The sequence below is a fragment of the Anthonomus grandis genome, chromosome 3, assembly GCF_022605725.1.
Source record: "Anthonomus grandis grandis chromosome 3, icAntGran1.3, whole genome shotgun sequence".
NCBI classification, from domain to species: Eukaryota; Metazoa; Arthropoda; class Insecta; order Coleoptera; family Curculionidae; genus Anthonomus; species Anthonomus grandis.
The window spans coordinates 18,674,213-18,687,727 of NC_065548.1; the positions used below are offsets into that span (position 1 = coordinate 18,674,213).

The 13,515-nt window shown below is 28.1% G+C and overlaps 1 protein-coding gene across 5 annotated transcripts in view; it reads right to left on the bottom strand.

The window, feature by feature from the left end:
* Positions 1-13,515, bottom strand: part of LOC126734698 (cell adhesion molecule DSCAM-like) — a 466,019-nt gene that overhangs the window by 134,676 nt on the left and 317,828 nt on the right. For all 5 annotated transcript variants that reach the window (XM_050438411.1, XM_050438410.1, XM_050438409.1 and 2 more), the window contains one exon: positions 413-477. The gene's annotated coding sequence lies outside the window, so the exon portion shown is untranslated. The remainder of the gene's footprint in view (positions 1-412; positions 478-13,515) is intronic.

The window sequence follows — 13,515 nt, forward strand, 5'->3', positions numbered from 1 at the left end:
ACTTTTTTGCCACTTCTATAAATTTAAATATCTAATGATAACTAAAATTCTGGTTTATACACACTTAAGAAAATATTGTCCATACCCATTTGAGTTATGCATTAATTTTAATAAATCGCTTAATTAAACGATAAATGACCAGGAAATAAATACGTATAAATTTGGTTATATTTTGTTATCTTGGTATGATTAAATTTATTGATTGCTTTTGTTCAGTTCTTGATTATAGTGCCTTGTTCAAAAATTCAGTGTTTATTGCAATATAATGCAATTTTTATCTAATATTTAAATAATCACTTTTATTGAAAGATATTAATGTAAACGTTTATTTAAGGATAAGGAGGTGTGAGATCAAGTGGTTGATAAAACCTCTTGGCTATTCAGTTTTTCAAATATAAAAGTTTAAGCTTACCTATTTCTTCGTATAAGTTTATCTCTTCTTTAAAAGCACATCGGGCATTTCCATCCAATCTTCACCTTAAAAAGAAAAACAAAGTAAATAAAATAGTATTTAGAATAGCATTTATTTATTGTAAAAATTGGTTAGTCAGTTTAAAATTAAAACTTATAATAGCCAAAACCGTTTTATATTGCCATATATAATAAATTTATTAAGAAAATAAAAAAATATGGTAAAATTTATCAGATTTAACAAATAACCTCAATGTCAACAAATATTGGCTCGCTTTATGTTAGTTTATGTCGCAACGTTATTTATATGATTTCCTTAATCCGCTTTCTAAACCAACCCTTCGCTAGGGCCCCAAAAATCTAAATTTATTTCTTTTCTGCATGACCGGCATACGAAAATTCGCTTGGGTGTAGAGCTAGACTTGAAGTTATTTCTAGATATATTTTTTTTATTAAATCTTATTGTTACACAGATCCGTAATGAAATGGAGCTCTAACGAAATTAAAATAAACGACTAAAACTTGAACAAGGACTTGAGTTAAAACAGACTTAGACGTAGTGGGAACTACGACATATATTATGAGCGGACCCCATCTTGAGCTGTCTGAATTCTGCAAAGATAAAATAAATTATGAATAAGAAGTGAGTCTAGTTTAAAGTACTCCGTGTGCTTAATCGAGCAAATGGTGGATAAGGCAGCCCGGTATTTTTAGTAGGCAAAATGAGAACGTTTTCAACTTTTAAGTAGAGCAAAATGGTTTGAATAAGATATTTAGGGGATTTATCTTTGCGAGGCGCGAGAATATCTGGAAACAAGGTCGAAAATAGTTGGCAGACTGGCTGCATTTTCTATAAAATGAGAGTTTTTTTTGTTAACTGAGTGGAAAAATGACTCTAAATTACTTTTTCATGTAACAAAACTAGTTTTACGTTGCGAGAAAAAGATAATTTACTCCCATAGTTAATACCAAATAAATATGTAATAGTTTAGCTAAATGCGGTAACTTATAAGGTCTTTAATGCTTTAAGAAAAAAAATTAGTTTACTACCTTCTTTATGTTTTTAAAGTAAATTTAATATACCAAAATCTACTTTAAAAACATAAGGTATAGGTAAATCTAGGTGTCATGTATATCGGATTTGCTGCAACCAAATTGCATAATAAGGTGGCCTACTTTTGTCTTTCCGCACGAATAAACAAGTTAACTTTATATATCTTATTTTAAGCGGAAATTGACTTTATAATTTATATATTGTTTATATTTAGTGATTCATAAGACCTATATTACTTATAATTTAATAACTTAACGGATATTATTCGTATAATTTGGCTAAAGTTTAATATACTTTTCTATTCGATACCTAACTGATATTAAGCAGTTCCCACGTAAGTTAATTTATGCGATTTCCGAGGTAATTTCAGTTTTTTTTTATGGTTTTCACTAGTCTAGTGCATTTATTTAAAGTTTATAATCAACTGCAACTTTCTTCTGTTTAATTTTAACATAAAAAATTTTACGCTCTGCTGATCTGAAAGTTATTCAGATGTGGTTTTTGCTACAGGAGCGAGTCATCAAAGGTGTTAAAGACAAAGTATATTAAACATTAAAAGATCAAATGAAACCTGAGAAATAAAATACATTTGTAGCCTTCGGCACCTTGGATCTCAATCAGATCCAAATACTAAGCTCCTATATGCCTACAGTACCAATAAAGCAGTAATAAAGTATTCTTATAAAACTAGAACTTGCAGAAGGCTTTTGGCATATAAAGCAAGCTGGAAAAAATATCTTCAGTAAATCGCAGTTTTGGTAAAATAGCTTCCAATGTGAATAAAATCCACATCCAATCGCTGGCTTAATTGCATATAAATATTTTTAAAAAGCTATTTAATGCAAAAGTGAATTTTATTTATATAAACCTAAAAGGTTAACAGTTATAGCAGAAAAATGTAAAACATAACCTTTAAAGGCAAATGAACAACCACAGATTGCTAATTTATGCTACTGCGACCCACTATTTTATTACAATATTTCTTATTAAAGAAAATATTATTGTAAACAAACAAATTAAAGCAAGGAACAACGACATTTACAAAAATAACTATTAAAGATATATCAAATTAAGTGGCAATAAAAAGTCAGTAATAATTTAGGGTGGAAATGATAAGAATATTGACTGGCTACCACTTTTATTCTGTATTTTTTATTAATACATAAATACATTCGAAATATGTTTTGGACAAATTACTTTATCAAAGGGGCGCATCTTAAGAGGCTTTAAAATAAAATGCTTCATATACAAATATGTTTCATATCAAAATAATTGTTATATAAATTTAAATTATAAATATCAAGCATTTTATTTTGTTATAAGATGGCAAGATTAGAAAAGTAATTTTTTCAAGAATTTTTTTGAGTTCTGATATCTTGATGAACTAATGGGCTGATTTAAGGTGATCTATATTTTCTTGAGCGTGGCTAAAATAATCAGAAATAAAATATTTTTAAAAGAATTTTTTTTTAATATTATTTCACGTATATTTTTTTAGTTCTGCACCATTGTTTCTTACTAATAAAAATATATTTTTAAAAATTTTTGAAATCATCGTATGTGACCACGTTAACAACGGCAAAGAGGCGTACGTAGAAATTTACCTATTGATCTTATTTAAAAATTTTATATCTCTTATTCCAATATACGAAAAGAGGCTTTGGAAAGATCCACCACTTCGTCATCTTCTTTAATAAACCATGACCTGAACTTACTTAACCAGCTTTTTTCTTTCCATAATCTTAAATCAAATGTTATGATTTTTGGACCTAATAAAGATTTTCTTAAAAATAATTTAAATATCTTATTAAACGATGTTTCTCTTCCCAAGATGGATCGTGCAAAAAATTTAGGCATTGTCTTGGATACTGAGTTAAGGTTTCGCGAATATTAGTTAATTTATTAATTCAGTAGTCATTTTTATCGTTGAAAATTCTATATAATAGTCGTCAGGTTCTTAGTTTTTATTTGAGGAAAATGCTTTGTGGGTCTCTAATCCTGTCCAACTTCAACTACTATGATTTTATTTATGGTCCTTTCTTAGACATTGCAGATAAAAATCGTATTCAGAAAGTTCAAAATATTTGCTCACGGCTAATATTTTGATTACGAATATACGATCACATTTCATACACATTTAAAGAGCTTAACTGGTTGAGGATGGATAGGCCCAGAGAGTTACACTTAGGTAATTTTTTATTAAAAGTTTTATTAAACCACTCCCTTCCCTCCACTTTACGAAACAAATTTGTTCTTCGTTTAAACGTTCACAGAAAAGTGATCCGATTTCCAGAGAGGATGACACTTCCTCGTCATTCGACTGCAATATTTTAACGCCCTTTTACGTACAATGTCATTAAACTCTACAATAACCTACCAACTGAATTGTCAACTTTAGATCAGAAATCATTTAAATCAAAGTTTAAAAAATATCTTTTACATTTAACCTTTAACCCGTAATTTAGGCCGTTAATTAATTATTTAATTTTTGGCATTTTTTAAAATTTTATATTTAGCTACTTAATATTTATTTAAATTATATATTGTTCTTTATTTGGGTATTTAATAAATTTAATACAGTTAATCTTTATATTGTAGCTTAAGTTTATGACCGTTGATTAGGGTTAAGTAAAGTAGCTGTCTTAGCTAGACCGCGCCCTGCTTCTCGGGTACTTAATTATAGAATGTCATTATTGTTAACTACATCTGTAAATGTTGAATAAAATACATTTATTATTATTACTATTATTATTATTATTAATTATTATTATTATTATTATTATATATAAAAACAAATATTATGAGTTAAGGCAAGCACTATTTTCTTTAGAAATATATAGAGAGATACGCTAATATGTTATTAAAAATAGATAAAAAAATGGAGGAGCACAATTTTACTTATTTATTTTAAATTTAATAATATTAAATTATTTAACTTAATAACCACAAATTCATGATAAAATTTAATGGACAATATGTTTACTGCAATTATGTGGCCGCTAAATTGTACCTTCATAAAAGCCGAATCGAATTAGATTTTGAATTTTAAGTAGCTATAATGGCCATCGCTTACTACTTGGGTCAGAATAGATTAGAAGAGTCCGATTATGATGACAACTAAATTTTTTTTATATATATTTAATTTGACTATCAAAATAATTAACTAATTGAACATTTAATGGCATCAACAAGTTGGACGAGCAATAAAATTATAAGCCTAAATTTCAATACATATATTTTTTTTTAACTTGTACTTGATAAAATATTTGTTATAATATGTCATATTTTAATATTAAATGTTAATGCTTCAAACTTTTTGAAACTTCAAATAAATAAAACAATGTCAAATATTAGCATTTTTTAAGCCATATTAAAATGACAATAGTTTCTATAACATGCAGCTTTAAACAAGCCTTTGTGATCGATTTATGTAACAAACCTTGAATCTACATAAAAAAGTGCAGTGTTCTAGCTTCCGATGCAAACGACAAACTGCTGTGAATATATCGGGAGAACCGAGGCACATAAAACACGTTCCAATTGTATCACTGTTTATTTCTCTTCTCGCAGATGCACAAAGGGAAAAATGGAAAAGGGGCTGCAGAATGCACGGCCCGCGGCGCTGTCCGACTCACAGACATGGAAAAATGTAAAAAAGACCGCACAGCCGAAAACATTTTACAACTCGAAAGGTGTCGGGATATTTGTATTCATTTTGATGCCTGTGAAAAATACACACTTCGTTTTTCTCCTTTTTTGCATAAACTGGCTTTGCCACAGTTTTTTTTTTAGTTTAATATAACCGTTTTGTAATTAACACCAGATTTGTACCTTTAAAATACCTTTAATTTACTTTAAAATTATTAAAAAAAACATTCTTATAAGGGTACATATTATGAACTTACTATTATATTCTGACTGATTTTTATATGAACCTGTATTTAATTTGTTTCCCTTAATTGGGAAATTCTTTTTTTTTAATACTTTTATTAAAATATTATTTAAAGGATAATATTAAATAACAAATTTGTAACATATATTAATAATATATAAAACATCTACTTTCATTTAAGGCAACAAAAAATACAGCACACCATATAAAACGGTACAGAGAAAAATTAAGGAAGCAAAAGAAGAATATCTATGGGTTCATTATCAGAAAGTGGAAGTACCAGAAAAGAAATTTGACAGCCTTCACATGCACAGAAAGATAAAGGAAATCGCTGAGTAAAAGAAATGGAAATGCAACACGGTCAAGGCAACTTTTTTTGCTCGTATAATTGACATTCTTTTGAACATGAGAAGACAGAAGTACACACTTCTTCAACTTATAATCCAGGGAAATACTTGTGGAAAGCAACTGTTTAAAAAGTTTAACTGTTCAGAGCTGCAGTCAACAAGGTTTAGATTGCTGTGTTTTAAAGTTTTTTCTCAATAAGAACTCTACTGTTAATTATTTTATTAAAGTACTTTATTATTTTCTTATCAGTTTATAGATTTCCAGATAGCTCTTCTTTTCGTTTCGCCACTGTAACAGGAATTTTAAAAATAGTTTTAGACCTCAAATCTAATGCCGTTGGTAATAACCATATTTGAGCGAATATGCTCCCACATTGCATTCAACGTCTTGCGCCTCATAATATAAACTGATGTTTGTAAAGGGTTATTTTTCTGATGTTTCGAAGACTATTATAATGCCTCAGATCAGTTGTCAGTGGTCTAGAGGAATACTGCGACCGATTTCAATTTTTCCAGTAATTTCAAACTTTTGAAAGAAAAATGTATTCATTCAACAACAAATTTATAATTTTTTGATAACAAATAACATAATTTCGGAGGGTTAGCCTGGATTCCAAAAGCAGCAGTACAATATCCGTCTTATTAAAAGTTATTTAAGAAATCATTGCGGCTTTGAATAGGGGTAATACTACATCACTCGCATAGCTTTACTTCTTCAAAGCCTTCGATACGTCGGATCACAGCCTGCTTTCAGCAAAGTTGCCTGATTATGGATCCGAAAATAACTCATTATACTTCTTATATATTTCTAGTGTGCCACAATAATTCGTCTTGGATCCTATCTTATTTTTAATGTACATAGTAGACAGTATAAGACTGTTAAATATTGCAGTATTCAAGAATTTGCAGATGATACATAAATATATAATTTTTTTAAAGCTGTTGACGTATTGGGGGTTGTAGTAGAATAAACAAAGATTTGTTAAGTGTTTTAACATTCTCGTCGAGTAATAATTTAAAATTAAATACTAGTCTGAAAATTATGGCAAATATATGGTAAATATGGCATGTCTCTAACAAAATGAAAAAATCTATTTTACGATCAAACCACTGTAAGCCAATAATATTAACTTAAAAGTAACAAATATATTTTGCAAGTATAAGCAAGGTGTTCTCCATTATGACTTACTGCAAAATTGTCTATATTTCAGGTTTAGATCAAAACACTCCTTTAAACTGACTGCACGTCGGCGTCGTTAGTGTGAAATGTATAAATAAATTATAGGCTCCTCGTTATCGTTCGGCCTTATTTCACACATATTTTCTTTTTAACGCTATTTCAAAATACAATAAACTTCCGAATTTGCTTAACTGCATACTTATTGTTCGCTTTAAAATAAAATCAAAATGGCACTTCCTCAATATAATTTAAAGAATAAATTTGTGTATTTTTTTAATTGTTTGCCATTACTTGGTTTCCAATTCACGGAGTTTGCTTTTATAGTTGCTATATATAACGCTTAGTAATTATTTTCATTTTGTAATGGTAAGTTAAATTGATTAGCCCTAGGTTAGACGTCGCCTATGTACATTTTGGTATAATAAAGACATTATTTATTTATTTATTTATTTAAGTTATCTAATTTCCCGAGATATATGCATCTGTCTTTGAAGCAAGCGAATCTGTGTCAATTTAGTATCTTACTAAACCTAAAATTTCATTTTTTTAAACTAGTTTTTGATCTATATCTTCATCCGAAGTTTTTTCACTTTTTTTTTTAATTTGCGTCTAATGATAATTATTATTTTAATTCCTTCCTGCTATCGTATTTGATGCAAGAATCAATTACCGCGCTACTTATTATTGATAATGGTAAAAAGTTATTTTTAGAATATTTAGCTCCTATACATTTCACGTCTTTTAAAATTCTTGACCAAAATTTTTCACTGTTTAATTTCATGATATTTCAATTTTGATCTAATTGTTTTTATTATTGATGAAGTTGATGAAGACTTCCAAAATTATTACTTTTGTATTGCTTTGCAGCTGTGGTAATATTTTTAAGTAAACAAAGAAACACAATCTTAATTCATTCTCCCTTAAATTTACTTCAGTTAAGCAAAAATAGGAGAAATAATATTAATTTAGTATTTTTTTTTCAGAATAGGTATGTAGCTATGGTGCCATCTACAAGACATGCTTCAAAACATTAATTAAAGTTCCGGAATCAAAAAAGGCAATGGAAAAGGGTTGATACAGTCTAATTCAAGTTGTTTTAAATTTAAAAAAGAATTTAGTATTTATATTCAAATCAAAGGTTTTTGAGTTTTTAATGTTAATCTCCTATACTAAGATTTAGTTGTTTAGAAACAGTTTCCCTATGCCAAATCGATTTTTTTTTCAAAAGGTGGTCCTAAGATATTATATAAAGTGATTTAGGATATCAATTTACTGTTTTGCTTTGGCTACATTTTTTGGCTTAAATAGTACATTATTTAAGTATTGTCGCCATATAAGTGATCAGTATTAAAAATGCAAAATAAAATTTTGTGTATAGTAAATCGAACAGAAAGGTTCTATATAGGTAGTGTAAATTCTGCTTATGACTAATATACATACAGTTGCCTTTATTTATAAGGACTATCAAAATATTTAATCTGAAAGTGAATTTCGCAGTCCTTCACCACATTTGGCATTATAAACATACCTATTGCTAGAATTCAAAATATAGAACTATTTAATATGTAAATATTAGACGTTACTTATGTGCTAAATAAGCTATTTCAAAAAAAAATAATTATTTAATTACAATTAATTACAATACAACGACTTACGGAGTAAAGGAATCAGAGGCAAGAATTACATGTTTTAAAATTGATAATATAAAAAATTTGTTAGATCTTATTTGAGAAAATACAAAAAAAACTTTTCCTCCTAAGATTCCCTATAGATACAAAATACGCGGTCGAATTATTTATAACTTTACCGTACTCCAAACAAACTTGAGACAGCCCCTCACTTCTGACAACAATGTGTCATCTTAAAATAAACAGGGTCGGGCCTTATCAGCACTTTTTTTTGCAAATACTTCATTAATATTAAAATATCTAGGGGAACTTATATATTAGCATTAAAAGAAATAAAATTTAAAAAAAGGCTGTTTGCTTACATGGTAATATAGATTTGGCTGTCAGTATTGCTGAATAGCAGACATTGCAATAAAGCAAACAAGAAAAACCAAACAAAGAAAGTGAAATACTCTTTTTATGTAAATAAAACCTTCTCCTTAAGCCTCTAGTTTATCATAAATTTATTTAAATTATGGATCCTCTACCTTGCTAATATTCCCCCATCCACTTGTTGTTAACCAAAATGATGTGACCGTTGTAACCCTTTAGCTATCTAGCAATATGGTTTGCTTCGGGACGATAATGAAAACACTTGTAATATTCGAGGGTTAACTGAAGAGCTCAGACGTGCATGTGCCTCGCGTAAATTGTTTAATAAGGGTTGAGTAAATTATACTTTAGTTAACAATCTAACTGTAGCAAAGAGTTTTGAAGTGATGAAAAAGGAATATAATTAAAAAAAAAGATTTTAGTGCCACATATAGAGTAAATTCTTGGATTGATATTTGAACGGTACGAAGTTAACGAATTAGAAAAAGAAACTAGAATATATAATAAATTAAATAAAAAGCTTTGTGATATTATATAACTGTGATATTATTTTAACAAAGTGATATTATATAACTTTGATTTTAATCTTGGTCTTCAATTTTGCTTCTGCTCCAGTAACTTGTTTTTAATGAGTTATTATTCGTACTTTTTCCAGCTTTACTCTTTTTATAATTCTTTGATTTTTTTTCCAGATTGGCATTAATGAGTATCCAATTTTGATTACGCAAATCGCATTCTTTTAATTATTTCATTTATCCATGTCTTGGTCTACGGCTGTTTTTTACTGTGTGGTCTTAGTTTATAATTCCTCGGATGTTTCAGAGAATAAGATAATCTTATTGAATCTCAGGTGGGCCAGTTTTTTACCGTTGATATTTATGTCATACATTGATTAGTGATTTAAAAATATTGTCCAAGGCCACTGCCAAAAGCTTGGGCAAAATTGAAGAATATATCACTAATTAGCTATAAATAAAGTATGAAAAACAAGAACGCAGATGAATAAGCAGATAATTTACTATTCATTAGGATTTTCATTAATCGACGAGAAATTTAGGATTATCGTGCAGAGCTGGCTTCTACCATATCAAACATTTCTTAAGATCTTAACATATCTATATTGTATTTGAAGTTTGGTGACTTAAGGTTTTAAGAACTTGGGCTTGGATGCAACTCTCTGCTATTATTAAAAGATATTAAGAACATAATTAAGTAATAATGATTGTGTGATAAGGAATAGAAACATACTATAATTTATAACCATAACGAGGTTAATTATAGAATTGAAGAACTAAAGAGATCGAGACATAAGTTTACCAGTTTTAATTTCAAGCATGTTCACAGTGCGCCCAAGTCGAAAAGTTACATTAGGAAGATATCAGAAGGAATAAGTTAAAACAGTACTATAAACAAATTGTTATAGGGAGATCAATTACAGGGTTAAATTGATTCTGCTCCATTAAATAGATGTAATGACCTACTAGGTAGCCTACCAAATAAGTTCGTTACTACTTTACATCGACTTATACACGCAATTTAAAACAAATCAAATTATACTCCAAACAAAGAGAAATGTCGCCACCAACGACGGTAGTATTATAATGCCGTTCACACAGGTAATTAGTATAGCATGAAGGTATGTACAAATTAACTACTTTTCGTAAGAAACAAAAAAAATCTTAACAAGAGTGTGTAATTTCCTCCACTGTACCTAATTGACGAAACATGGCCTCTCGCGTTACACAACCGCCATGTCTTGTATTTCAAATATAGTTTCCCATGGAGCTTATTGTTTTTATTACACATGGAAATAAATATCCATATGGAGGTACTTAAGACGTGTAATGAGTATGACATGAGAAAATATAATGGATTTTTGAAGCGTTTGCTGTGTGGGAGACTTCGCTCAGGTAACAAAGCAAATGCTATATACCCGATTTTTGGTTAACAAAGGTTATTTTACCTAGAGAACCTTCACACCTGCTATTACCTGACTATTGTTAAATATTGGTTGAAGTTAAATAAAAGTAGGAAAAATGCAGGTAAAAAAGTTCGAAAGAAGGGTCTAAAATACCGAAATTTTAGGTTCTTTTTTTGTTCAAAATATTAATATTTAGTAGTTTGGCATAAGAAAATATATAAAATGTATATTATTATATTAAATGAATTTATTTTAAGTAAAAGTTTTTTAACTGGCTTTGAAATCCCATCTGAAAAAATAGAAAAAAAACTAAAAGGCATAAACAAAAACAGAAAAGCGGAAAAAGCAATTTCAATTTTAATTTCCAATACAATATTATGACTTTCGAAACAGAACACAAACCAACAAAAATCACAACTTGCATGCAGCATTCAATTATTATTTTTTGACGGCAAAACGTTTTGATGTTAAAATTAATAGCTTGACATTTTAATCCGAGTTGTAAATAAATACCTTTTTGTTTATTTAAAGTATTTTTAAATATTTGTTAATTTCACATGTTTGTTTGTGACTATTTTATACTTAAACTTTATACTTAATAATAAATTTGCCAAAAAAGAGGATACTAAATTCAACTAAATGTTGATACGTTACTTACACTGTTCTCTCAATTAAATTAAAAAAGATATTTTGTAGAGATTTTACTTTGTTGTAGCTGTTATTTAAAATATTTTATAAAATTCATTTGGAAATAATATTTAGAGATGACAGACCTAAGACTTTTTTGTCAAAGGCAGTTTGGTGATTAATTCTGCATGTTTCAATCAAGTTTCTTAGTTGAGGAACGCACCTATTTTTGGTATTGTCTAGGATGGAATTTTTGAAACTCACATAAGTGAGATTTTTTCATATCAATTATATACACTCGTTGATCAAAATTATACAAATAACTTAATATGACATTTTGTTAAAATTTTTACCGGTATCAAATATTATTTAATTCTAAAGAACAATATGCTGGAATTACAATATCCTTTTCCTTTGTAATATCGGATTTTCATCACAAAACCGATTAAATTTCTCAGAATCAATTTTGGATTCAGAAAAGTAGTATTTCTATTCAGAAAGGGGGCTAAAGATAACACAAATGGTAACTTCTTAAAATTAAACCCATGCAGATCATCCCGATCTTCTGAATTTCGCAACTTTTAGTCGCTATAATCTTGGCTAGGTTTCTTTGTTGTCAAACTAGCTCTTTGAATAGCTTAGGTTAAGTTGATGATTTTAAAGTAAAAGTATGAAAAGTTTTATGTGAGTAGTGTGGAGTTAATCTTAAGATGAGACAAATCTTAACATAATTAATGCCAGTTTCGATAAACGAGCATTATTTTATATATTTTAACTAAATTATAATAGCTAAAATAGTAAACCTATCCCTATGAAAAAAATTAGTTTCGATGTCTAAATAGGATTTTTTCAAGTTATTTTAGTGATGTTTCATTTTCACTTCTTTATCATTCCTAGATCATGTGTCGATCACCACCATACAGCAAAATATGAATTAATAATTGGAAGAACTATGGAACTAGTATCAGAACTACTTCCAATAAGAATAGTAAACGAAATTTTTGATATAATAAAATTAAAAGGTCTTAAGTATCTGTGTGTATACCCAACTATAGAAGAATATATAGGGTTGATATAAATAATGAACAGTGGTGTATCGAGCGCTTAGAAATTGGATTAATAATAATCATACATATTGGTTAAAAATAAATGAAGAATCGATTTCTTTATTTAATATTTTAGATAAAATCCAATCGATTTTCTAACATAATAGTGTTTGTACTGAGCTTGAATAATTCATAAATATAAAAAGTTAGTAGGTTTGTACCAAATAAAGTAAGACAAATAATATTATTGGAAGTTTATTAATTAAAATAATAGAATTTTTCCAATTAGTGTCAAGGCAAATAGAACACTTCAACTCTTTAAAATAGCTTAAAGATAAAGTAGAGAGAAAAGCTTAATTTTTATAAATAACATAAGTGAAAAGTTTAAAGAAAAATTATTGGTTAATCTCCCTAATCATAAAGTTTAGCAAAAAGAGTTTCTGAAATTGTAAATTGGTAAATGGATATAATAATAATATTAATGACAAGATCTCAACTCTTATAGTGGTGTACAAAGGCAAAGTGGAAGCTAAAGAAGAGAATTAATATTGATAAAACGCGGAAAAAGTCTACTTTAATAAGAAAAATTAAAAATCATTTAAATAAAAATTTTCTCATTAATAAATCAAGCTTCTTTTACTTAGGTAGTAAGAAAACTAATAACATTCAGCTTAGTAGCACGTATAGTACCTTAAGTTATATTGAAAATTATTTTTTAAGGCAAGGCAAAAAAAACTATTCCAATATCAATTGATCTTTTACTTTGTATAACTATTACATATTTCCTATTGTTGTAGTAACATTTAGATTAGAAGTAATAAACGTTGGCGTATAAACCAGTTTTACCATGAAGTGTTTGGTAAGTATGTAATACGGCAAACATTCTAAATGAATAACATTTCAAGGTATGCAGTAGTTTCTGATTACGTATGTATTTTATATACTTCCATTGCAAAAATTGTTAAGGTCAATGTTTTATGATTTCATGGTCTAGACAAATCGATATTATATGTAATCTATATTGTAATAAGAAGCTT